We start from the raw sequence: 26,486 nt of genomic DNA on the forward strand, positions 1-26,486 counted from the left end.
GGCAAGCAGATACAGCCACGTGACATTTTCTTGGCAGACTTTTTGTTATGGGATGGTTTGCCATTGTCTTCCCCAGTCATCTACACATTACCCCCAGCAAGCTGGGTACTCGTTTTACCAACCTCAGAAGGATAGAAGGTTGAGTCAACCCCGAAACGGCTACCTGAACCCAGCTTCTGCCAGGACCGAACTCAAGTCATGAGCAGAGCTTGGACTGCAGCACTGCAACTTACTACTCAATTAAACATGACTCAGTGAGGTCACAATAATTATGCTATACTGTGTATGATGGTAGATATATTTATTTCTTAACCCACTGCCTTCAATACTGTCTCTAATATTTAATTTATGGTCTCTAATAATTAAACCAAATAAATGTCTCTAATATTCAATTAATTAAATTCAATCAATTAAATGAAGTTTTTGAAAACAATAACGTAATTGTGAAAAATTGGGCATAGTTTAGGCTAGAGTCAGAAGTTATCTTTTTGATGATGATAAGCAGGATTATTCCTATATTTTTATATAATACAATACTGACATAGCTTTAATAAATTTATGAGAAAGTATGAAGAGTTTAGGATTAGGCTTTGGGGTAGCACTTATTAGAAAATATGATCATTGATATGAAACCCTAAAGGATAACAAATTAGTCCAGTGAACTAATTTTTTGGGCTAGCTCCTAGAACCAAAGAAAATTTGTCAAGGCCTGTGTTAGCAGATAACTGAGGGCTTAAACTCACATATTATTTTTTCCTGACAGGATGGATACATGAAGGCCCTCAGCTTTTGAGGTTTTGAGAATCAACATATTCCTCTTCAATGCAAAATATTAATACCTTGGGGTCCTTCTTTACTTCTAGCCATGGCTTTTTTTTGTAACAGGAACTCCTTTGCATATTAGGCCACACCCCTTATTTAGCCAATCCTCCTGGAGCTTTCAGTAGGCCCTGTACTAAGAGCCCTGTAAGCTGTTGGAAGATTGGCTGCATCAGGGGTGTGTTGCCTAATATGCAAAGGAGTTCCTGCTACAAAAAAAGTCCTGCTTCTAGCAATTCATTCTTACCCAATGCATTTTCTGTTGGCTTACAGAGCATATATGTACAGGGTGAACTCATTTTACTAGTGCATGGCAATGTTGTCATGGCTCTGATATTTATATTCAAAACTGGACATCACACTTTTCAACCTGCTAGGCACTCTTGGCTATTTGGATAAATGAAGGGCTAGCTGGGTTAGTGACCCTTTAGAAAAACAGTTTTCACATCTTGAATCATCCAGCTGCATTAATTCCTTGACATTCTTCATAAAAAGTATCCTAAATTCAGATTAATAACCATTTTTCTTCAGATGTCTTTTAAATAGTTTTTCTTATCCCCAGTGGTTTTATGCAAGGAAGTGAAGTATATTTTGTCTCCAGCCTTTATGATTTTGTAATTTCTAGCTTGTGACCTGATGCCAGAATACACAGGAGCAAAAGCTGGTGTTGGCTGAAGAATCTATCCAAACCCATTCCCTGGCATTATAAGGCTAACAATTCCCAAAAAGGGTTTGAGCATGTTTGATATTCAGATTTATTTCTAGTAATATGGCATGTCCTAGCAGCTTGGCCCACAGTACCTAGACAGAATATTTTTAGCTAGGCTAGTTTCTTTGCACTTGTTGTTATTTGATTTGGATCCATGGCTATGTCTGCAAGTTGCTTATTTTGGGGTCTGAATTTGCTCACAGTGTTGGTTCTCACAGTCACTTCCCCTTTCCATCAGAGCAAAGCATAACTGGGCACGCATTCACATGGAGAAAGTGGGTGTGAACTAGGTAGCACATGGATATGGCCATAGTGATTCTAGTGATCACAGCATCTAGAAAAAGCTGCGGAAACTGCTTCCAGCTCTGTGTGTATACAGTCTAGTCTACACTGCTGTTTTCTAAAGCAGTTTCAGGTGCAGACAACTCAGCACTGTTGGTTGGCTATAGGGAAAATCAGTTCAGGCTGTACACCTCATGTCCAATGGAGACATCTTAGTGACCAAAATGAACAACACACTGAACAGATTCATTTTAACAGTATCATGGTGGAAAGCTACCCCCTTTTCCCGGAACACATCCTCAACTTCTAACTATATTAGATCAGGATTGCATTCAGCTGCCCAAATATGGGTTGAATCTACATTCTCTACAGATCAGACAGTGCTGTTCCACAACAAGCTGTTTGTGGACTTATAACAGAGGATCCATGCTGTTGTGGGATTTATTTTGTACCCCCAACACAACACAAACCCAAAACCAGCCCTAGAAACCAAAACAACCTGCAGTTATCAGAAGGCTAATACACATTTAATGCGATCTGAAGAGAAACCAGAGTATATACACATTTAATAACAGATAGGTTTATTAGACTCCACATTTGTCCTTCAGACAGAAGGCTTAATATATATGGATAGAAAAGCAAAAGTTTAGATAACTTTCAGAAAACAGTTACACAGTTAGAATTCAATCAAGCATAAAGCATATTTATACAATCAAGCAGAAAGCATACTGAAAAATATGTCCCAACAGGGACTTTGCCCTATTAGTTACTTTTCCCATTTAAAATCTAAGTCCTAAGTCTCTAGTAGAGCTATGCGCTATATTCTAAGTTTGAGCATTTATGCTATGTTTGAGGCCTCAAACAGGAGATGGCTTGAAATCAACAAAGGCTGTTAATTTCTTGGGTTGACCAGCAGAGAGACTGTCTCTCATGCAGGCCAGCCCAGAGTCTGTCACAATTAGCTTTGCATGATGAGCACAGAGGCAGCCTCTGGTGCAGACCAGCAGCTTCTGTTCAAAAACCCAGGGCTTTTAAAGGAAAACTTTATCACTTATCTCTAGTTCATCTAATGTTATGAATTCTAGTACTGCAGATAGTAGATCCAGATGGCAAGTTATCTTACTTCCTCCCAACACCATATAAGGAGATTTCTGTCCTCAAAAGACTCTTCAACTTTACCCTAGTTTCTGTCTACTCTGCTGACCTAGATTCTCAATTTATACTGTTGACTGAGAGAAATATGAATGCTTAAGATGCTTAGAGCTTAGAACTCTTGTTGTCAATTTCATAAAGAGACCCAACCCAAAAGGAATCCTGCCACACATACATAGATGAATATTGTGTCACTGAAATGGTTCACCTCCCAGATTTTCACATTCTTGTGGGGTGATTCTGTTATGACAATGATTCTATCCTGATCCTCATGTTCACTGATATCAATGGAGATATACCTCCAATATTTCTTATAAAAACATGAGAGAGTTTGCACTATTACTTTGTGGTATCATATCATTATTCCCCCATCCCCACATTTTTATTAAGGGCAAGATCTGTGAACCTGCATCCAGTTCCCAAGAGGCACATTGTGGAACACCCTCCCTATAATTTCAGGCAGAAACTCCAAGCCTTTCTTCACATATTCGAATCTCTCCTGTAAAAAAATCACACACACTGAAATAGCACTAAAAGCCAACTGCAGTGGCTCTTGCTGTACTGTTCAGTGGTAACACAACAGGAGGGTTCCAAAAAAGTTCTAGTGCAAAACCCATCAATAGCACAGACATTGCATGTCTATTCCACAAGAGCAGAAAAAATAACTCAGCATCCTGAAAAATTGAAACTGTAACTAAAAGAGAACTGTGAATTGTTACCAATATCAGCTGGAACCACTTTTCTAATGATACCTATGAATGATGGGAGTTGTACCATAGCTGACCAGTGAAGAACCACCTCTGCTTGATCACTCCAATTGAAAGAATATTTGTAGCTGGATTCTTCCCCTTTGTATTTGTTACTTCTTTTATTTGCAAAGAAATACTTTCTTAAAGGACTGCATGACATGCCACTGAATATGACTAGGAGACTTCAGTTACCTCATCCTATGATACAAATGATTCATTTATTATCATCCTGATAACATAACTGTATTTCCTTGGGATGAAAGTTCCACTAACTGAAACACGATTTTCTTACAAATTCATGTGATTAAGGCCTTCAACTGAATTATGCAGGTTCCATGTTTAATAGATTTATGGTTATAAACTAGCACCTGGAATCAGTATGGGAGAGGAGGAGGTAGCCAGGTGGGATATGAACATTTAAATAAACAAATAACTAGAAGATGAGGACACACTAACTAACAGATACTGCAAGACTGATGTAATTTATTCCAATTGATCATCCCTGATGGGAGACAGGCTAGTGTATTTTTCAGAACAATCATTAGGCAGCTCGACATAGAATGAATTATGGCTGGCCTGTGGTAGACAGGTTTATGGAGGAATGAAGGGAAAGATATAGGATTGCCAATCCCCAGGTGGGGGCAAGACATCCCCCGGTTTGGAGGTCCTCCCCCCGCCTCAGGGTCATGAGAAAGTGGGGGAGGAGGGAAATGTCTGCTGGGCATTCCATTCTTCCCTATGGAGACTGATTCCCACAGAGTATAATGGAGAATTGATCCAAGGGTATCTGGAGCTCGGGGGACTACTTTTTGAGATAGAGGCACCAAATCTTTAGCATAGCATCCAGTGCCTCTCCCCAAAATACCCTCCAAGTTTCAAAAGGATTGAACCAGAGAGTCCAGTTCTATGATCCCCAAAAGAAGGTGCCCCTATCCTTCCATTATTTCCAGTAGAGGGAAGGCATTTAAAAGGTGTGCAGTCCCTTTAAATGTGATGGCCAGAACTCCCTTTGGAGTTTAGTTATGCTTGTCACAACCTCACTCTTGGTTCCACTCCAATGTCTCCTGGCTCCACCCCCAAAGTCCCCAGATATTTCTTGAATTGAACTTGGCAGCCCTAAAAAGATATGGACTAAAAAGTCATAAAAGAGCTTTTCATTGTAAGACTTCAATGAAAGAGCATTTACTTCATGGAAGTATTATACTGGATTTCTAAGGATTTCTAATCTAATATGACTTCAGTAGTATCTTATCTTAGATGTTACTTTATGAAGAAGTATAAAATTTGCCACTACCCATCAACTTTCACAGTTATTCATCATGGGAAACCATGTCTCCTACCCAGTCTAATGATTAGGACAAAATAGATGGATCCAGTCATTTCACCTTCATGAGTAGAAAGGCAGATGCTATTACTTCAAAGTGTCTTATCTCACATTTATTTTGAAGCAGGCTGCTGGTGGTAAGTCCCCAGTTGTATAATGGAAAGTGGTTAGAGGCAAAGATGCTTCAGATTTTAAATCAGACTTGTTTATGTCTATGTGATGAACTGTATTTATGTAGAATACAAAGGACACACAACATATGCTTGAACACACATTTTGGTGTCAACTCATAGCTGAAGAATTCACATAGTTGTCATTTGGCTTGATGGCAGAAATTTGGCATTTGTGAGATGGTTCATTCCCTGCTGCAAATCAAAATTTCTTTATTCCTCCTGTTCCAGCTAGTTTATTTTCTCTTCTGGAAGGTTAACGAATGAATACATTATCCAATATGACATGTAATATTCTTACTAAAAAAGAGTAGAAAAGAGAGACTTAAAAAAGAGTGAAGTGAAAGAAATGATATAGAGACCTTTTAGAGGGGGAAGCCCCCTCATTTTGGTCTCTACACAAAAACTAAGCAGTGCTTTAATATCATACTTTCACAGATGAATAAAAAACCTTAATATATCACTTACTGCTAGGGTAAGTTTCTATTCCACACTGTGCCACTTTGGTCTTCATGTTCATTACTCACAGGCTTTATAGATGACTCACCCAATTTATATACTGGGGACTGGGATGAGGGTGGGTGCCCAGGACAAACACAAATATACACAAGCACATCCTATGATGTTTTAAACAGAGGCTAAATGGCCATCTGACAGCAATGAAAATCCTGTGAATTTAAAAAGGTAAAGGTAGTCCCCCTGTGCAAGCACCAGTCGTTTCCGACTCTGGGGTGATGTCGCATCATGATGTTTTCATGGCAGACTTTTTAAGGGGTGGTTTGCCATCGCCTTCCCCAGTAATCTGCACTTTCCCCCTAGCAAGCTGGGTACCTGTGAATTTAGGGGGAGGTATTTGTGAGTTTCCTGCATTGTGCAGGGGGTTGGACTAGATGACCCTGGAGATCCCTTCCAACTCTATGCTTCTCTATGACAAAAAGAGACTCTGTTTATTTAGTGTATTGCTGCTGCAAAGATCAATTCACACAATCTCTTTCCTAACGTTTGATGTTTGTTGTAGATGAGGATCTTCTGAAAGGTCTTAACTTGCACCATCTATCTTCCCTTCCTATTATTGATCCACTTTGTTAAAATTATGACTGTGGTCATGAAATGATCATGTGAAATGACTCTGTGGCTGTAGCACATAGGAAGCTGTCTTGCAACAATTCAGATCATTGGTCTAGCATCTGTGCTACAGTGTTTTTTGTTAAATAACAGCAGATTGCCAGGCTCCCAGACAGTCCAACAGATGCTTCCTGAGAGAGTCCATATAACCAGAGATGTCAAGGACTGAAATTAAGACCTTTTCCACACAAAACAGTCCCATGGTATCACATGTATGTTGGTTTGTTCTATGGTGACTAATTTTATTCCTTCCCCCCCCTTTTTTGGGGGGGGGTCCTCTAGTTCCTCCACCCTTAAAGAATGTTCCCAAGCTCCTGATGGCTGCTACCTTGTTCACTTAAATAGCTTCTGCATCACAGTTTTTTGGTGGCTATTTATAAATGTATGGCAATTTCACACACCTTACAGGTTATGTTCTTAGTTGTCATGAAATATATGCTTGGTAAAGTCTGGTAGACCTACTCCATTTGTTATGTTTAACTTTTTTTTTGCTCTGCACTTCAATATGATCGGCCAGTCAACATCTTCTGACCATCCCTGGCCCAAAGGACACTCAGGGCCAGGGCTTTTTCAGTCCTGGCCCCAACCTGGTGGAATCAGCTCCCCAAGGAGATGTGGGCCCTACCAAATTTACTGCTATTCTGGAGGGCCTGTAAAACAGAGCTGTTCCGCCAGGCTTTTGGCTGAGGCCAGCGGGCATCCTCACACCAGCTAATTGGCCTCCTGCACTGACTGCATCCTTTGTTTCAATCTGTGAAGGATGTACATATCTGTACACTGATGCTGCCTTATTTTTATTTCATTTTAATGGTTTTAACTGTTTAAATTTAATTGTCTTTAGTTGTGATTTTAACTGTTTTATTGTGTTGTAATCCGCCCTGAGCCCAACCTGGGAAAGAGCGGACTAGAAATCAACAATAAATAAATAAATAAATAAATAAATAAATAAATAAATAAATAAATAAATAAATAACAGGGCATTAATAACCTGATTTCTATTTGGGATTCTCATGAAAGTAAATTGGTTCCCAAGGTTTCCCTATTGTCTTTAGCAATCAGGGAATTAGACAAAATTCAGAATTTCCAGCTTCAGTCATTTTTAAAAAGGGGAATTTTCTAGATAACTAGAAAACTAGAATTGAAAACTAGAATTGAAAATTTAATTGTGAACAAAGCAGTAATTAACTTTGATACAGTTACACATTTTAGTAATCGGATTAGGCTATTTGAATATCTACAGGTTTTGTGTTTGCGAGGCAGTGGAAAAAGGTAACAACTTTAGCTATTCAAGAATGGCTGCAAAAAATGAGATACTTATCAACTGATTAAATTGATGGTTCTAAGTAATGGAAAAAAGTCACAACAGACTGAACTGAACTGGAAACCAATAATGCAAAAGTTATGCCACTCTTTTTTGTTTAACTCTTGTATGTATAGCATTTTTTCGAGTTAAAAACAGGGTATTTGTAATAGATTCAGAATTTTCCTTTTTTTACTTTTTAAGTGGTAAGATGTGTCATTCTAAATTAAAACACAAGTAGGTATGGGAATTGCCAAATACAGCACAAGAAATGTTTTTACTAACTTTTCCACCCAAAAGATCCCCATGTTGAAAAGCAAGGAATGCCAATTATGCACTGCGAATACTCTCTATTTTTCTTTAATGAAAAAAGAAACTCAATATTGTTTAAATCAAAGTGGATTTTCCATTGAGAAGGACAGGGGAAAGAATAGATAAATGAACCATTAATGTTTGTATTGGTTTGGGTTTAATCCAAACATAATAGTACAGTACATCCAAGGTGGTAATATCCGAATGGAAAAGCAAGGGAAGGAGACTACATAGGGAACTTTTCCTAAAACAAGTTTAATGTGAGTGTAAAAATGGTTGATTTGTATTTGCAACAATCATAAAAACTAGTCCTTGGCTAATGTAAATGGACTTCTCAAAATGGCACATAAAATATATATTTGCTAAATCAAAATATTTAGAAGCCTTGTGACTATTAGCTTTCCAGGGAAGTAGTTACTGTCTGTGTGCCATGTTACCCTTCAGAAGTACTTCCCAATAATGGAGGGAGAATAAGATTCACAACCAGCAGTGACTTGGAGTTCAAATGAGGCCATAACTTTATTGTTTGGGATCATTCCAAGCAAACTAAACAGATCCCAGTATAACTTGATGAAACACCCATTCCAGTCCAATTTGACAAAACATCGAGTTCTCTATTTTGATTATTTTGATTTATTGATCTTAAAGGTTTTAAATGCCTACAAGGTGGTCTATAACACACAACAAAACCAAAAAAAAAAACTTTTAAAACACACAACAACCAACCCCCCCAAAATATCCATCTTTAAAAGGAGATTCTTTTTTCAAACATTTTACACCTCAGATCCCTAGGTGAATAATAAAAATAATGATAACCTGTGAAAATTTGGCAAGGAGATTCACAGAGACATAGCCACTACAGAAGAGGTTGTGGTCATCAAAACCATCTGCCTAACCTGAGCTCATAATGCAAGCCTTGTTCCAGCCTGTTGTCAAGACAATTCTGTTGATGTTCGTCCTACCTTATTATGTACTCCACCTAAGATGTCACTGGAAAGTTTGAGTCTGAAAAGACAGCACAGACCTTCTTTCCAGTAAGTACCCTGTCTTCTGATGAGAGAATCATACTTGGCAGTCTTTAATTACTCTCTAGGTTTATGAACTCTGTTCAAATTGCATGTATTAATTCATTGTAGAAACCCCTAACTTTTCTGTGTTTGAATACTCATCATGGAGGATTCAGCTCTATGAAGACTTACCAGGGATTAAGCCCTAGTTAATGAACTGGAATTGACCTATGCAGTATAAACGTTGTGTCATGTTGTGAAAAAGGGCTAATGTTAGTATCATTCTTGCTTCCAATAGAACACATGTACACATATAGGTTTGCTCAAAGCTGTTCACAGTAGAGAATCCTAAGTAGAAATATAGTATTGTTTATTTCTGGTTTATTCAGAGATTCTCCTCTTAATTGATCATGGCAAACCCAACATCTTTTGATGTGTGTGTGGAATTAAGTTTTAGTTGCCAACACAAAGGGGGAAAACTGTGGAGAAAAGACTACAGATAAAGAGTAGAATGCTTACTTTGTATACAAAAAAACCCAGAATCAGTTCCAAGTATTTTCTCTTCAAAGGTGGCTCAGCTGCAGTAGAAGAAGGTGCTTGGATCTAGAACAGAGCTGCTTGTAAGCTGTGGCTGAGTGTGGGGAGCTTGTTTGCCTGGGGGTAGTTGCTGGCCCCACCCTCTGTGGTTGCTCTGGCTGTTGAGTCAGGGTGGAGGCTTGAGCCTTTAATTTGCAAGGCTAATCCTTGCCAGAGGCAGAAGTGGCTCAGCTGCAGTAGAAGAAGGTGCTTGGATCTAGAACAGAGCTGCTGGTAAGGTGAGTGAGACTTGATTTGCTTTTCTAAAACTGCTGGGGAGCATTATCTAGGGTTGCTGTGGGAGGGAACTGTGTGAGTGCTTGGTGACTGCTGGAAAGGGGTTTCTGATTGCTTTTGTGTGTCTTTTGTGTAGCTGTTGCTGAGTGTGGAGAGCTTGTTTGCCTGGGGGTAATTGCTGGTCCCACCCTCTGCTGCTGCTCTGGCTGTTGAGTCAGAAGTGGGGGGGGGGCTTGAGCCTTTAATTTGCAAGGCTAATCCTTGCCAGAGGCATGAGCCTTTGGTGCGAGCCGACGGGCAAGAGCCAAAGGGCTCTTGGCCTGGGGGGTCTAGCCTGGGGGTTCTGTAGAAAGGTGGGTAGTTGCCCACAAGTAGTTTCAAGTGGCAGTTGGTAGTGGGATTTAAAAAGAAGTGAAGATAAAGAAAATTTTGAAATGGATTGCAGCAGTATGGCTGGTGAGGGAGCAGAGGCAGTGATGTGTAAAGACTGGGATGTTTGTATTTCTACCTGAGAGTAGCATGAATTACACTTGCAGCAAGTGTAAGTTAATGGCCTTGCTGGAGGAGAAGATACAGGGACTGGGGGCATGTTTGTCCACACTGCAGTGTATAAAGGAAGGTGAAGATTTTCTTGACAAAACGCATGAGGCGCTCTTGAAAGGACAAGAGGAGGGAGAGAAAATGGTATCTCAGAAATTAGAAGAGAACCCAACATAGGAGGAGGGTTCCTGGGAAAATGTAACCTGAAGGAGAAAGAAGATCAGGAGATGTTCTGAGCCTCTGCTGCTCAGCAACAGGTTCCAGGATCTCCCTACAGTAACTGATTCTGAACCTTTGGAACAAGGGCCACTTCCCCAGCCTCCATGAAGCTTGAAGAAAGTTTCTCAGTATCCTGTGGATAAGAAGTCTGGAGCTTTTGCTCCCCAATATTGGAAGAGGAAGGTGGTGGTGATTGGAGACTCCTTGCTCAGAGGGGTGGAGTTCAAAGTGTGCCAACTGGACTTGTCATCCTAAGAGGTCTGCTGTCTGCCGGGTGCACGCATCCAGCATGTGACAGAAAGGATTGGAAGATTTATCAAGCCCACGGATTACTGTCATTTCTTGCTGATTCACGTGAGGGGTATTAGAAAAAACTATGTGGCTCTGGGTGAAAAGGTGAAGGAGCTGGGTGCACAGGTTGTGTTCTCGTCAGTTCTTCCTATTGAAGGCCGTGGCTTAGGATGAGAAAGAAGAATACTTCAAATAAACGACTGGCTATGTCGATGGTGTCATCAGGAAAGATTCGGATTTCTGGACCATGGTTTATGCTTTCGAGATGGTGGTCTTCTATTGGGAGATGGTTTGCACCTTATGGCGGTAGGAAAAAGGGTGTTTGGTAACAGCCTTGCTAACCTAATAAGGAGGGCTTTAAACTAAATTGTATGGGGGAGCGAGACAATGGGTGTTTTTACATTCAGTTTGATCCAGAGCTTTAGAGTCTTCAAATTGTCTGCCACTGTTCCACTTTAATTATTTTCCTTTTACATTTAAGCGTTTCCATTGGGGGGGGGGTCTCTGATCTGAAGGCAGCTGGAATACCAGTGCTTACTGTATACGATTGCTTGGAAATCATGTCAACACTGCAAAAAAAAAATACAAATTTAAATTATTAGATGAGGCAAGCAATGATATGTAAAAATTTCAAGTGCTGTCAGTTCTCATGCAAATTACTGCATCTTGTGGTGGCTTTTGGAGGAGTCTTTTAAAATGCATGAAAACTTCTACAATACAAGTTTGAAATGCCTGTAGAGAAAAGACCAGATCAAAACTAGTGCGGAGAAAAACGTTGCAGCAGCTCATCTCACTGCAACAAACTCATCTCACTGCAACAAATGTAGATGCTTTGGATAGCAACAATGCAAAACAGTTGTGAGAACGTTAGGTAATGTAAAAGGTGAGTTTCCAATGCAGTGATAGAGAATCGCAAACTGCCAGTGTAAAAATACCCAATAATTTTTATGATGCCAGAAACTGGGGATAAGAACATTAAAGATTTTCAGAGAGTGGCGCATATGCTAGGTAATGTTAACTTGCAGGTTTGTATGGAAACTAAACCCTTGGGATGCATAAAACGTGGATTCCGATGTCTCTACACTAATGCGCCGAGTATGGGAAACAAACAGGAGGAACTGGAAGTCCTAATACAGGAAGGAGACTATGACATAATAGGCCTTACTGAAACTTGGTGGGATGACACTCACAACTGGAATATTAGAATTCAGGAGTACAACTTATTTAAAAGGGACAGGCAAATGAGAAAGGGCGGAGGCGTAATGTGAAGGAGGTATATACTTGTGAGGAAATATGTGAATCTGAGCATGGCAGCTCAGTTGAGAGTCTCTGTGTAAAAATGAAAGGAATAAGAAATAACAGTGATATTATTGTGGGGGTATGCTATAGACCACCAAGCCAGGCAGAGGACGGATGAGATACTTCTACAGCAGATTGCAAAGTTCTTCCAAGAGAAGTGATCATGGGAGATTTCAATTACCTGGACATCTATTGGAAGTCCAACTCTGCTAAAAATGAAAAGTCAAATAGATTCCTGACTTGTCTTGCTGACAACTTCCTTTTCCGGAAAGTGAAGAAGGAAACAAGGGGATCTGCTATTTTGGATTTGATTCTCACCGACAAGGAAGAATTGATTAAAGAAGAGGAAATAGTGGGCACCCTGGGCAGTAGTGACCATGTGATTTTGGAATTTACAGTCTTAGGGAAGGGAAAAGCTATATGTAGACAGACTTATAGGTTGGACTTCAGAAAGGCAAACTTTGATAAACTTAGAACTATGCTGGGTAAAATCCCATGGTCAGAAATACTTAGGAGGAAGGGGGTTCAGGAGGGGTGGGAGTTTCTTAAAAGCGAAATACTGAAAGTGCAATCACAGAGGATTCCTATGCGAAGAAAAAATAGAAAAAGCCTAAAGAAGCTGAGTTGGCTCCATAAACAGCTCTCTAAAGACTTGAGAAATAAAAAAAGACTCCTTTAGGAATTGGAAGGAGGGCCTTATAACCAAGATTGAATATAAACAAATCACCAGTGCTAGTAGAGAAAAAGTTAGGAAAGCTAAAGCTAGTATGAGCTTAGGCTAGCCAAAGATGCTAAAAACAACAAAAAGGGTTCTTTTCTTATGTTCAGAGTAAGAAAAAGAGCAAGGACATGGTAGGCCCATTGCGAGGGCAAGAAAGTGAAATTGTAACAGGTAATGAAGAGAGGGTGGAACTGCTCAATTCCTACTTTTCCTCAGTCTTCTCTTCTGAGGGCAACGGTGCTCAACATGACAAAAACAGGACATATAAGGAGGGTATGAAGTTCCAACCTAGGATCAGCATGGGGTAGTACATAAACACTTAGTTTCTTTAAATGAAACAAAGTCCTCAGGGCCAGATGAATTGCATCCATAGGTTCTAAAAGAGCTTGCAGATGTAATTTCTGAGCCTCTGGCTATTAGTTCTGAGAATTCTTGGAGAACAGGAGAGGTGCTGGAGGATTGGAGGCAGGTGAATGTTGTCCCCATCTTCAAGAAGGGGAAAAAAGAGGATCCGGGTAACTACCGACCTGTCAGCTTGACGTCTATACCTGGAAAAGTTTTAGAACAAATCATCAAACAGTCGGTCCTGGAACATTTAGAAAAAATGGATGTGATTACTAAGGGGTTTCTCAAGAACAAGTTATGTCAAACTAAACTGAACAAGTTATGTCAAACTAAACTGATCTCTTCTTTTGAGAAAGTGACTATCTTGCTAGATCAGGAGAATGCTGTAGACGTCGTTTATCTAGATTTCAGTAAGGCTTTTGATACGGTTCCACATACTATCTTTGTTAACAAGTTGGTAAAATGTGGTTTGGATCCTGTTACCGTTAGGTGGATCTGTAACTGGTTGACAGATCACACCCAAAGAGTGCTTGTGAATGGTTCCTCATCCTCTTGGAGAGGAGTGACAAGTGGAGTGCCTCAAGAATCAGTCCTGGGACCTGTTTTGTTCAACATCTTTATAAACGATTTGGATGAAGGAATAGAGGGAATGCTTATTAAATTTGCTGATGATACAAAATTGGGAGGGGTTGCAAACACATAAGACAGAAACAGGATACAGAATGACCTTGACGGGCTGGAAAACTGGGCTAAAATCAATAAAATGAATTTTAACAGGGATAAATGTAAAGTTCTGAATTTCGGTAGGAAAAATCCAATGCATGGTTATAGGATGAGGGAGACTTGTCTTAGCAGTAGTATATGCGAAGAGGATCTAGGGGTCTTAGTGGATCATACGCGACCATGAGTCAACAATGTGATGTGGTGGCTAAAAAGGAAAATGCGCTTTTGGGCTGTATCAACAGAAGTATAGTGTCCAGATCACATGATGTGATGGTATCACTTTGCTCTGGTAAGACCTCACTTGGAGTATTGTGTTCAGTTTTTGGCACCACATTTTAAGAAGGATATAGAGAAGCTGGAACGGCTCCAGAGGAGGGCGACGAAGATGGTGAGGGTCTGGAGACCAAGTCCTATGAGGAAAGGTTGAAGGAGCTGGGGATGTTTAGCCTGGAGAGAAGGCGGCAGAGAGGTGATATGATCACCATCTTCAAGTACTTGAAGTGCTGTCATCTAGAGGATGGTGTGGAAATGGCGCCATTGAAACTAGCGCGCCAGGTAAAGAGTCTGGGTGTTTTACTGGAGCCTTCATTATCAATGGAGGCCCAGATAGCAGCCACTACCAAGTCAGCATTCTTCCATCTGAAGCGGGCAAGGCAGTTGGCCCCTTTCCTGGAGCGTCGCGACCTCGCAACAGTGATCCATGCAACGGTCACCTCAAGATTGGACTACTGTTATGCCCTCTACTTGGGGCTACCTTTGTGCCGGACCCGGAAGTTGCAGCTAGTGCAGAACGCGGCGGCCAGGCTACTGTTAGGGCTCCCGAAATGGGAGCACATACGACCGGGGCTGCGCGAACTGCACTGGCTGCCAATTACATACCGAGTCCAGTACAAAGTGTTGGTTATTACCTTTAAACCCTTATATGGCCGAGGACCAGCCTACCTGAGGGACCGTCTCTCCCCATATGAACCCCAGAGGGCACTGAGGTCAGTCGGAAAAAATAAAATGACTATCCCTGGGCCGAGAGAGGTCAAGCTCCAGAACACCAGAGCACGGGCCTTCTCAGCTGTGGCCCCTGCCTTGTGGAATCAGCTTCCGGAGGAGGTGCGGGCCCTGTGGAACCTTGATCAGTTCCCCAGGGCCTGCAAAACTGTCCTCTTCAAACGAGCATACACCAGCTGCTGAATTACTGTGAACTAAGGACCCGCCAGCATGGTCCTGTCTCAAGGACCTACATTATCATGGAATTATTAAACTGGCAGACCAGCGTCAGAATGCCACCACTGCTGCCAGATTAACTTAAATTAACTTAAATTATGTATTCTTAATTATTAACTGGTTTTTATAATGTTTAAATGCTTTTATTGTTAAATTTAAAGTTTTTATCTATTATTGTACATGTATAAAAGGTTGTTAGCTGCCCTGAGCCGCCTAGGCGGGGAGGGCGGGATACAAATAAAATTTATTATTATTATATTATTATTAATTGTTTTCTGTGGCCCTGGAAGGTAGGACCAGAACCAATGGGTTGAAATTAAATCAAAAGAGTTTCCAGCTCAACATTAGGAAGAACTTCCTGACCATTAGAGCAATTCCTCAATGGAACAGGCTTTCTCAGGAGATGGTGAGCTCCCCTTCCTTGGAGGTTTTTAAACAGAGGCTAGATGGCCATCTGTTAGCAATGAAGATCCTGTCAATTTAGGGGGAGGCATTTGTGATTTTCCTGCATTGTGCAGGGGGTTGGACTGGATGACCCTAGAGGTCCCTTCCAACTCTATGATTCTGTGATGATTCTATGAAGGGATTTCAGGCAACAGGAGATGGGAAAAACCTTGCTTGTCCCATGTCTACCAGTCATTGTAGACAATGAGGCGTTTGATAGAGCAATAGTCTGACTTAGTATAAGTTACCTTTACATTCTTACTCATTTTAAGAAAATTTTTAAAGTTGCTTAAATCATATCACTTGCATGAATCTCAGAGCCCGTTTTGGGGAGAGTGGGTTATAAATAAAATGAAATAAATAAATAAATATAAGAAAAAGCTTGTAGGAAAAGCTGACATCACTGTTTGTGAAGAATGCTGAGGGAAAGCATACAATCACTCCTGGTAGCCTACCTGTTCAGAATACGTGCACAAAGGCTCCAAAAACCTGGAAAAGGCTAGTTTAGTAGTTTTCAAAGCATTTTCGACCTGTCATCTCTTAACTGCATTCTAAAGTGGTACGCTCCCAGGAGGACTATACCATATGTTTTCCTGAATATTTGAATTGGCCTTCCATGATGAGAGATGGAGAATGTGGATAATAGAAGAAATAACTTGCCTGTAAATTTGACAGGATCCTCAGGCCAGAGAAAACATAGAAGAAAGTGGAAGGAAGTAGAATCTGAAATAGAAGACATTTTCATAGATATTTTCACAAGTTGACTCAATTCAGAGGCTTCCCCCTGGATTTTGCCAGAATAAATGGATTGTTTCTGAAGGCTTAGGAACACAATAAAGAGTGAAACTACAGAGTAGCTGCCATCACTTAATGTAGGGAAATTATTAAACAGGGGTATGGAAAGACAATTGGAGAAATATTTGAAAATTCAAATTTAATGTGGGGATACCAAGAGGTTGTTTGGAAACATTATTGCTCTGCTCCATTAAGTTGCCAAAATAACTACTGAAGGAGAAATTGCCAGGACAGAAGGGTGGGGGGACAAAGCACATCATATCCCTAATGGATTCAGCAGGGGACCTGCCACACTTGTTCTCTGAGTTCAGCTTATGAAGATCTGAGCAATAGAGAGGCAATAAAATGTGTACCTTGGCTTGACTTCCAAGCTCTCAAAAACACATTCTTAGAGAAATGGCAGGCATAAGTATACTGAAATCTGGCATAGTGTACTTGAGTCTTTCCCAATCAATGGTGAATTTATATAATGAGCAGCGCCAGGGCTAAAATTATCCTCAAAGCCATTCTTGTTAACACAAAAGCACTGTGTCCTAATCCCTGGTGGCATTATTGCTGTCTTTATTCAGTGTTGACAAAACACATTCTGCATGTTACCAGAGGTGCTGTTGCTTATACCGGCACTTACCAGGGCATTTTAGGCTATTCTGATAAACCAGGTCTCCAGTTAAGTCCTACCAAAAGTTTTTACTGTGAAATTAAGCACATCTATTGTTCATCATGGGAGGTCAGTGTATGTGTGTGGGAAACTCTGTTCGTTCTACACCTGGCATTGTGCTTAGGATGAATGCTAGATGTTCCTTCTGTTGGCTTTGCCTGATTTGTTCTTGTGTGGAGAAAATAGTCCATGCTAAGAAAATTCTGATTTTATGTAATAAAATGATCTATGTGTGCTGATTGACAGCACATGTCTGGAAACAAAGTTGCATCAAGTGCCAAGAGAAAGAGCCTGGAAAAGAGACTTTTTGTGGAAGTGGAAAATATGCATGATATATTTTGTGGACATGCAAAATATTCTTTGTCATGGAATGTTAATTGTATGTGCTAATGTACCATGCCAACCCACTTTCCTACTTCAAATGTCTTCACAAATCTAATTACTTCCAGCCACTTTCCATCACTCATTCCTCCATTTCACAAAGCATAATCCATTATATCGAAGTGTCAGAGAGAGAATTCAGAGTGGAACTAATAAAATCAACACAATATTGTTATGAAATTGGTGTCTGATGATTGTTAATAAGTGTATTACCAAGGTTTGGCCCACAGACTTGCCTCATGAGAGTCAGAACCTTTGACAAATATATGCTAATGTTCCTCAGTGGGTGCTAATTGTTTGAGATGGTCTCTTGATATTAGAGTCAGGGACACCATTTTCCAGTTGACAAAAGGTGCAGGGATATGTATGTGAAAAAGCAGGAGCATTTGGCAGTCCTATAGTTGTTAACCTCTTGGAGAAAAAGAAGTCCTTTCCCTTTAATAGGTGGTCTAATATTCTCTAATAAAGGGAAGGGCATTTTTCATCTGGCTATGGGATGAGCACAGAACATAAAAATGGTGGTTCATTTCATTTTGTGGTTCATTGGTTTGCCTGATTTGGTGGTTCGGTTCATTTTGTTTTTTAATTTTCTGAATGAATCATGGTTTGTTGCTTTGTTTGGTTTGGAAAGGTGTGGAATGGCTCCCAAGAGGGCTAGAAAGCACCAGCATGACTGTGACATGCCTGGCGTAATGATGTCACCCAGAAGTGATGTTATTGTGCTGGGCGTGTTTGCTGGAACAACATACCTGGTATGACAATGTCACTTTTGAGTGACATCATCACACCGGACACATTGTAACATGCAAGGAGGATTCCCTGCCAATAACGACACAGATGAAATGTCCCCCAAATAAGCCACTTCATTTTGCAAGTTGTGCATAGCGTGAGTATTCGAACCAATTTGGGACGAACTACAAATCAGCAATTTTAGGCACAAATCATGATTCATGCTTTGCTTCATGCCTATTCCTACTCTAGGCCCATTCACAACTCTATTTGAGACTCAAAGGCAGCAGCAAACCAAGAAGTAGCTGTGTTTGGATGTTGTAGTACACTTTGTAGTGGAGGATTCGTCTCTCTCTGTCTCTGAGGTCTGGATGTACAGTAGTGAATCTTCTTCCCTTACTTTCTAATATACAAATCCAGTTGTGTATTTGTAGATAAAGAAGATATTGCAAAGTCACAACAGTACTCTTTTAATCCAAAAGAAACCAAACCCAATGGGTCTTCTTACCCCTCAGGGAAATGGGGAATATGCAACAATGTGTGTCACTTGACTTTGTTTTATTTTCTGTTTTTTTTAAAAAAACTATAACCTATTTCCATCCTTTCTTATGTCACCCTAGGGCAGGGGTGGCCAACGGTAGCTCTCCAGATGTTTTTTGCCTACATCTCCCATCAGTCCCAGCCATTGGCCATGCTGGCTGGGGCTGATGAGAGTTGTAGGCAAAAAACATCTGGAGAGCTACTGTTGGCCACCCCTGCCCTAGGGGATTGCAGAAGGAAAAACACTCCAAGCCTCTATGAGGATAGGGAAAAAATGAAGTGGAATAAGGCTTAGTGTTACATTGCAGAAAACTCAGAATTCCATCTCCAATTACTCATGAAGCTCATAGTTAGCTTTAGGCAGGTCTCTCCTCTTTTGTTTAACATACATTTCAGTTTCATTTTTGTTTCAATTATTTGCAACAGTGACTAGTTTTAGCTATTCTGTTTGGTTTTTTATTTGTTTCAATAGATTCCAAAACATGGAGAATCACATTCCTGGCTAGATGCAAATCCAGTAGCACCTTAGGGACCAATCAGGTTTAAGTATTTGAGAGTCAAAGCTTCCTTCATCACATACTGTATCAGATTCATTTCTGGCTGTAACTTTCCTTTCTATTAAATTGAAATATAATTCTAAACAAGGGATCATTCCACTCAAGGGATCATTCCTGCCAAATTTCAAGTATATCATGGAAAACATCCCTGTTTAAAAAGCTATTGAAATGATTGCTTGCAATGCAGGCTCACTGATCCATTTGGAAATCCAAGAAGGCAGGTGACATGTCATATTGGGGACAAATAATATACCAAAAATATACAACAGGAACATGCTGCCTTCTCTGTATCAGGCATCCTGACACCCTCCTCTTTTTGGGGGGCTGTAACGGAGCCCCCCAAAATCCAATCCTCATCAAATTTGGAGGGCAGGTAGTCAGCTAGAGATTTGCTGTGAGTTTTTTATCTCTAGCCCATAGGGGGCCCCCTCTACTGCATCATGATCCTCACAAGATGAACCAGTTCGGTAAACAGGAAGTTTCATGAAGGTCTGTGGTCCATGAGACCCCATAAGTCATGAACTGGGATGAACCTCCATTTTCCCTGTTTTTGCCCATCCCTAGTAGTTAACACCCCAGAAGATAGAGATAGAATTCAGTGAGATATGAAAAGTGTATGGATGTGAACAAGATACAATTCAACAAGGATAAGTATGGAATTCTACATCTGGGTAAAAAAAAAGAGAATGGGGGATACACTTCTGGGTAGTACTGTGTGTGAACAAGCTTTTGGTGTATAGGTGGACTGTAAGCTAAATACAGTCAGCATGATGAAATGGCAAAAAAGAGGCTAATTTGATTTTATCAAAAATCTAATTTGATTTTATCAAAAATCAAATTATCAAATATAGTCAGGCCACACCTGGAGTACTGTGTGCATTTAAAGAGATTGCACAAGAAAGCCTGAAAAACAGCTGAGTGGTGGGGCTGTGCTCCCCACTGCTCAGCTTTTTTTGTGTGGCTTTTGCGGGGAACAGAAAGCAGGGGTTTAAAGGAACAGAAAGTCTGTTTAACCCCCTGCTTTCTGCTTTATTCATTAATCAACACAAACCATCACAAACTGCTTTAAAAGTTCATGAAAGGTCATGAGGGTAGTCCTGTCATGAACTTTGGTTCGCAAACTATGAACAGGGCAAAATTTGTGATGAATTTTGCTTCATGGTTCAGTTCATGCCCATCCCTAGTTTGGACTTTTTTTTTCTTTCTTGCTGATCCCTTGAAAAGATCAGATATTTTCCTACCTGTTCATTGTGCTTGGAGGAAACTTGACCCTCTGAAAGCTGTCCACAGAGCTGAAAATGTTGAGGTAGAAGTATCAATACATTTTTAAAATTCTTGTTCATCCTACTGCTCTGCTTTGTGCATGGTTCTTCTGTTCTGAACTTGAGAATTTCAAGATGCTGAATTCTATGGTGGGATGGATTTGAGCTTATTTTAGCATTCATCCAATAATACAAAATATGAAGAAAGTACTTTTCTCAGTTTGGTTCAAATGCCTCAGAAAGTTTATGCTGGTAAATATCAATTGAAAAACACAACATTCATATTCTGTCTTCTTTTCCCCACATCCAGATCACTTCAAGCATGGAAAGATGTGGGCATAATGTTCTGTGGCATGAATGAATACATTTGTAATTTGATTGTATGGCTCTATATAGTAAGTACTGTAATAATATAGCATTATCATATATTATATAGTGTATGCTTTCAAATACATCAGCTGACAGTTCCACCCAGGGTGGAGAATGTGGAACATGGGCATTGTAGAGATACTTTCAAGGACAATAATACATGTTTGTGACTTTAGTTTATCAGTTACCCAAAAGTCAGAAAACCAAATGTTTTCTATCATATCATCAAATGAAATAGATGGCTTCACATTTACAGACTCCAATGGGTTTCTAGGGAGACATAAAGCAGGCTGTGGGACAACTTTCTGTTGTCTTTAGGGCTACAAGTTAATTAGATACCATCCATATAAAACCTTTCTTGTGTGATTTTCTAGCCAAGCTTTCTTATGCAAAAATAAAATGTCTTGAGAAGCCTGGTGACAGTGGGGAAAGATTATATTTGTACCAAAAGAAAAATATAACTTTTGGTCAATACTAACTCTTCATTTTCTCTTCTTCCTTTTGGCTAAGAACAGTTCAAAGATGACATGTCACAGGTTGGACCATGAAAATAAGACAAACCTCACTGACTATATATAAATAATTAAAAACAGACCAAAAAGATCTTGTTCTTCCCCCCAAAATGGAATTGGACTTTGATAAGGGAAAGGAGTTCCACAGTTCTGGAAAACCACCAAGAAGCTTTTCCATGTGAGACTGCTATTTGGACCAATAGGGTGCTATTTAGACCATACACTAAATAGCACCCTCACATGGAAAGGCTTTTTGGTAGTTTTCCAGAAGCTGTGAAACTCCTTACCCCATGATACTTATCAAAGTATGAGGCTAGCTAAAAGTCATCAGTTGAAAGCTTAAGGAGTCCTTCATCTTGGACATCTCACCCTGTTTGCCTCTTTGAGGTGAAAGAAGCCCACCCGCTGTCGGGCGTTGCTGTAAAGCCTGCAGCCAGATAGTTCTTCAGTGTTAGGAGGGGCACGGGGGGATGGGTGGGGAGGAAGCAAAGCAAATAAATGAACAACTCTAAATACAACAGAACAGAAAAGTTTTCAATTGAGATAAGTTATCATAGGCTAGATTTGGTTTTCCACAGAGGAATACTATACCATCAGAATCATTCTGTGAAAAGATTATTCACTGGCTCAATAATTATGTGGAATATGGAAATGTTCCATGGGAGATTTTGTAAAACAGTAAACCAGATGTTTAAATACTGTTTACTAAGTGCCCTGTGCGTTAGGATGGTTGGAAACAGCTGTTATACCTGCTTATGTTAGATTAGTGTAAAAAGAGCTTCCCTTGTAATGTAAAAGCATAACTTGTTGACATATTGCCTGATCCTATGAGCTGCCACTGTGGGAATTAAGAATGTAGGAAGAGGATTGAAAATTATGTGGGAGAACAATATAAGAATTTGTGGTATCTCAAGGCTATCTAGGACACTGCACCATTGTAACTAGTGGGAATATGATAGTAAATACCACCTGTTGGGAACAGCCATCTTCATCAATGATGTGTAACAATGATGTACATAAAAAATGAAGAGAAGATAAAATAAAGCTGGTAGTTACTATTGGAAATACTCATATACTGTTGTAGAATATTTTAAGTCATCAAGAATCCAGCTAAGCCACAAATCTAACCTAACCGAGTTGTAAGAAATCCAAAGGCCATCGAATCCACCCCCTTTTGCAGAAGGTATGATAATCTATCTCTATCAACAGTTCCACCTCATCAATCGATGCCAAAATATACCCAAAGCTGACAGCAAATTCACCATAAAACTAAATTCCAGGAGAAGAATAGAAAAGCAAATTTGCTGGGTTATGCTACAGGATGAAGAAGGGAGTGGGGGAGGGAGGAACCTTAATGTCACTCCAGTTAGGGTGAAGGAGAATTGTTTTCCTAACTTCAGTATCAAAACTGTGAATGAGCAAATGGCATAGTGATTAAGAGCAGCAGACTCTAATATGGAGAACTGGATTTGATTCCCCAATTTTCCACATGTAGCCTGCTGGGTCAGTCACAGTTCTCTCAGAGCTCTTTCAGCTCCACCAACTCACAGGTATCTGTTGTTGGGAGAGGAAGGGAATGTGATAGTAAGCTCCTTTGGGTACTGAAGGACAGCGTATAAACCAACTCCTCTTCTTCCGTTAATCTCCCAAAGAGATTATCTAATGTTCACTACTGTGGAGGAAGTGACTTTTGCTTCCCAGTGATCAACAATGTTTGGAAAACAGCACTCCTGATCATGGGGTGGTGGTGGTATGTACAACTATTTTCTTTTCATGATTGCCTGTACAGATGACCAAGCAATTGTGTGGAGAAGGGCACAGGGCCAGTGTACTTGAACCTGCTCTCTCTCCCTACACATTCAGAGAATGCATGTACCAGACTTAACAACATCAAATATGGATGTGATTAGCAGTCGGGGGTGGGGGCTGGAAAGTTGGAAGGACTTAACAACTTAAGAGTTTACTTCAGTCACAACCAGAGTCATGCAGAGGCCTTTCCCCCTTGCAATTCTCCCATATTTCTCCTGGTAAATATAGTGCCCTGGTCACCATAGAAGTGCTAATTATGTAGAACTTGCTAGGACTCCATCAGAAAATATAGTCATGAGGTGGGAAATGCCTCCCACACAGCTATGGATGCATATGAAGAGAACTAACTCCACCTAGCTTCCTGCTTCTATCTCTGGAGCGAAGAGGCAGTTTGAAACATGTATCTTCCTTACAACTAAGGGTATTTTTACATTCAGTTTGATCCAGAGTTTTAGAGTCTTCAAATTGTCTGCCACTGTTCCACTTTAATTATTTTCCTTTTACATTTAAGCGTTTCCATGGGGGGAGGGTCTCTGATCCGAAGGCAGCTGGAATACCAGTGCTTACTGTATACGATTGCTTGGAAATCATGTCAACACTGCAAAAAAAATACAAATTTAAATTATTAGATGAGGCAAGCAATGATATGTAAAAATTTCAAGTGCTGTCAGTTCTCATGCAAATTACTGCACCTTGTGGTGGCTTTTGGAGGAGTCTTTTAAAATGCATGAAAACTTCTACAATACAAGTTTGAAACGCCTGTAGAGAAAAGACCAGATCAAAACTAGTGCGGAGAAAAATGTTGCAGCAGCAGCTCGGAAACTCATCTCACTGAAACAAATGTAGATGCTTAGGGCAGCAACGATGCAAAACAGTTGTGAGAACGTTAGGTAATGTTTCCAACGCGGTGATAAAGAGTTGCAAACTGCCAGTGTAAAAACACCCTAAAAGAAATGTGCTTATATTTAAAAAATAATGGTGGGTACAAAGTTGCTATTGTTTTTACCTTTGCTCCACACACTAATATAGACAAGTAAGAGGACCCTGCATCTTCTTCCAGCTGGGACTTCCTTGGATGTAAATCCCCCTCTTTGAACTTAGTTATTTTAATAGCCACCCATTTTTATAGTCTAAATGCTAGGGGATCTGAAAGTTGGGGAGTTTCACAAGGGCATCTGGGTACAGCAATGACATTGGAAAATCCCAGGAAAGAAGAAGAGTGTGCTGGAATTAGAAACTGATTAAATGCAATCTCCCCCCACTCAGTGGCTTATCATTCCCAATGATAAAAGACTTTTCAGCACGGAAGACATCACCCAATATCCTGACACACCCCAGATATGTAAGGATGGGCACAAACTGGCTCAGGAAGTAAAGTTTGTAATGAATTTTGGCAGATTCATCGTTCACAAAGTGATGTTCGTGGAAGGCTGACCAGCACAAACATTCCTTGAGCTTTGGTGCTATTCATGGAGGTTTGTGGAGGCTCATGAGTGGATATATTTCCAGACAGACTATCTCTGCTTAATTAAATGATTTACAAAGCCACAAAACAAGGGGCAAAATTCTCCAGCCTTTGAAATATTAATAGAAGTGCACCCAAGCTTAACAGGAACTGCTGGCTGCCAATAACAGAGTTACCATTCTGCTCTTTGGGATCAGAATGCTATATATATATATATATATATATATATATATATATATATATATATATGCTCAAATGCGCAGCCTTTTCTGTCAGCTGCTGCCAGTTACACACAGAGGCAGGGAACTTGTTAAAAGCAGACTAGCAGAGTACATTCATTTATTCCCCCCTGATTGTGAATTCCTTTTCCCTGCTGGGGTTTGGGTGTTAGGTGGACTCAGTGCTCTAAGCCTCCTATCTCTCTGCTCATGCTGAGCAGAGACACTTAGCTACTGGGTTCCTCGGCTGAGGACCCACCACTGTGCCCTGAGGGTGAAGGTGGGTGTAAAGGGTGCTCATCATGGGGAGTTCTCCACCCTCTCCATACCATAGGCCTCATCCCTGGGCACCAAACCCATCCTGCCAGCCCACTGGAGTCTGGCCCTAGCAGGGCATCACCAGCAGTTGCTAACACTGTTTGGAGAGGAGGACTCTGAGAGCAGTAATTTGGGGTGGGTGGGAAGCATCCTCCCCTTCAACATCCCAACTCCCTGTTGTTCCTCCCACCTCAAGTACACCCCCCAATGGACCTTCCCAGCCCAGCACCAGAAAACCACTGTCCCTTGCAGCTTCTCCAGTCTTGGGCACCCATAGTTTAGAAACACTTCCACACCTTTCCCATTGGCCCCTATGTGGCAGAGTGTTAGGTGCTCCATGCCCATGTCTGAAGGGGCTCAAACCCCCAACACTTGTCATCCCAGAGGTGTCTGCCCAGTCCAAGGATGTTGTCATTTCATTAACCAACTCCTGGTCTCTCAAGCAAGAAGCATACACGTCATTAATTGATTTTCTACTGTATTTCAGGGGCTATCTTGACTCACCCAAACTTTTCTGTTCATGTAGATCTAGCTCACTTCAACCTAATTAAAGCATGTTAATCATGTTGCCTCACCCAGGCTCCTTGTGCCCATGCAGATTTGGCAAGGTATTTCCCCTACTTTTCCCTACCAAAATTTGATAGCAGTTAACTTTGAACCAGCCAATGAGATTGAAACTTTTTATCTTGACCTACTTCAAAACTAGTATGGCTGAACTCCCCCTGAACTCCACCTACCCTGAGGATCTTCTGTCCATAAAAGAAGGACCCCATGCTCTAGTGACTTGTTCTTCAGATTTCTAGTCCAGATTTCTGTTCAGGACTCTGGTATCCTTCTGAGAACCCCTGCTACTCTCTCTCCTTTTCCTCCTCACTCTGCTCCTTGGACCTCAGCTTCATCTGTGCTTGGACATCTTTAGATTGCAAGCCCTGAATTTAAGGTTATATGTCCCTTCCCTAAACTTACCAATTTCCTCCCTCCTACCTTTTGTAAGTGTACGTTCTTATCGGTTTCTCTGTGTGTAAGTAGTGCTCAGAGACTGAATTCTTAGGTGCTTAGTTCTTGACATTTTTACTCTTTTTATTTTATTTTAGATATAATAAAACTATTTGTATTTACAATCACTCTCATTATCTTTCTTCATAACTTTATTTTGGGGTATCCATACAGAGATCCACCCCGGTATGTTAGCCAAAATGCCTTTTTCAAATTAATTTGGGGGATTTTAGTCAATTGGGCAAGATGGCAAAAATTAGCATGGGGTCAAATAACCTATGTATACCAGAGTTGGTATTTCCCAGGAGCCCTTAA

General features: G+C 40.5%; 1 protein-coding gene across 2 annotated transcripts in view; it reads left to right on the forward strand.

The window, feature by feature from the left end:
* Positions 1-21,902, forward strand: part of BCKDHB (branched chain keto acid dehydrogenase E1 subunit beta) — a 176,997-nt gene extending 155,095 nt beyond the window's left edge. For both annotated transcript variants that reach the window (XR_009555305.1, XR_009555307.1), the window contains one exon: positions 21,886-21,902. The gene's annotated coding sequence lies outside the window, so the exon portion shown is untranslated. The remainder of the gene's footprint in view (positions 1-21,885) is intronic.
* The last annotated feature ends 4,584 nt before the right edge of the window (positions 21,903-26,486 follow it).

This window comes from Heteronotia binoei, chromosome 1 (genome assembly GCF_032191835.1).
Source record: "Heteronotia binoei isolate CCM8104 ecotype False Entrance Well chromosome 1, APGP_CSIRO_Hbin_v1, whole genome shotgun sequence".
Taxonomy (NCBI): domain Eukaryota; kingdom Metazoa; phylum Chordata; class Lepidosauria; order Squamata; family Gekkonidae; genus Heteronotia; species Heteronotia binoei.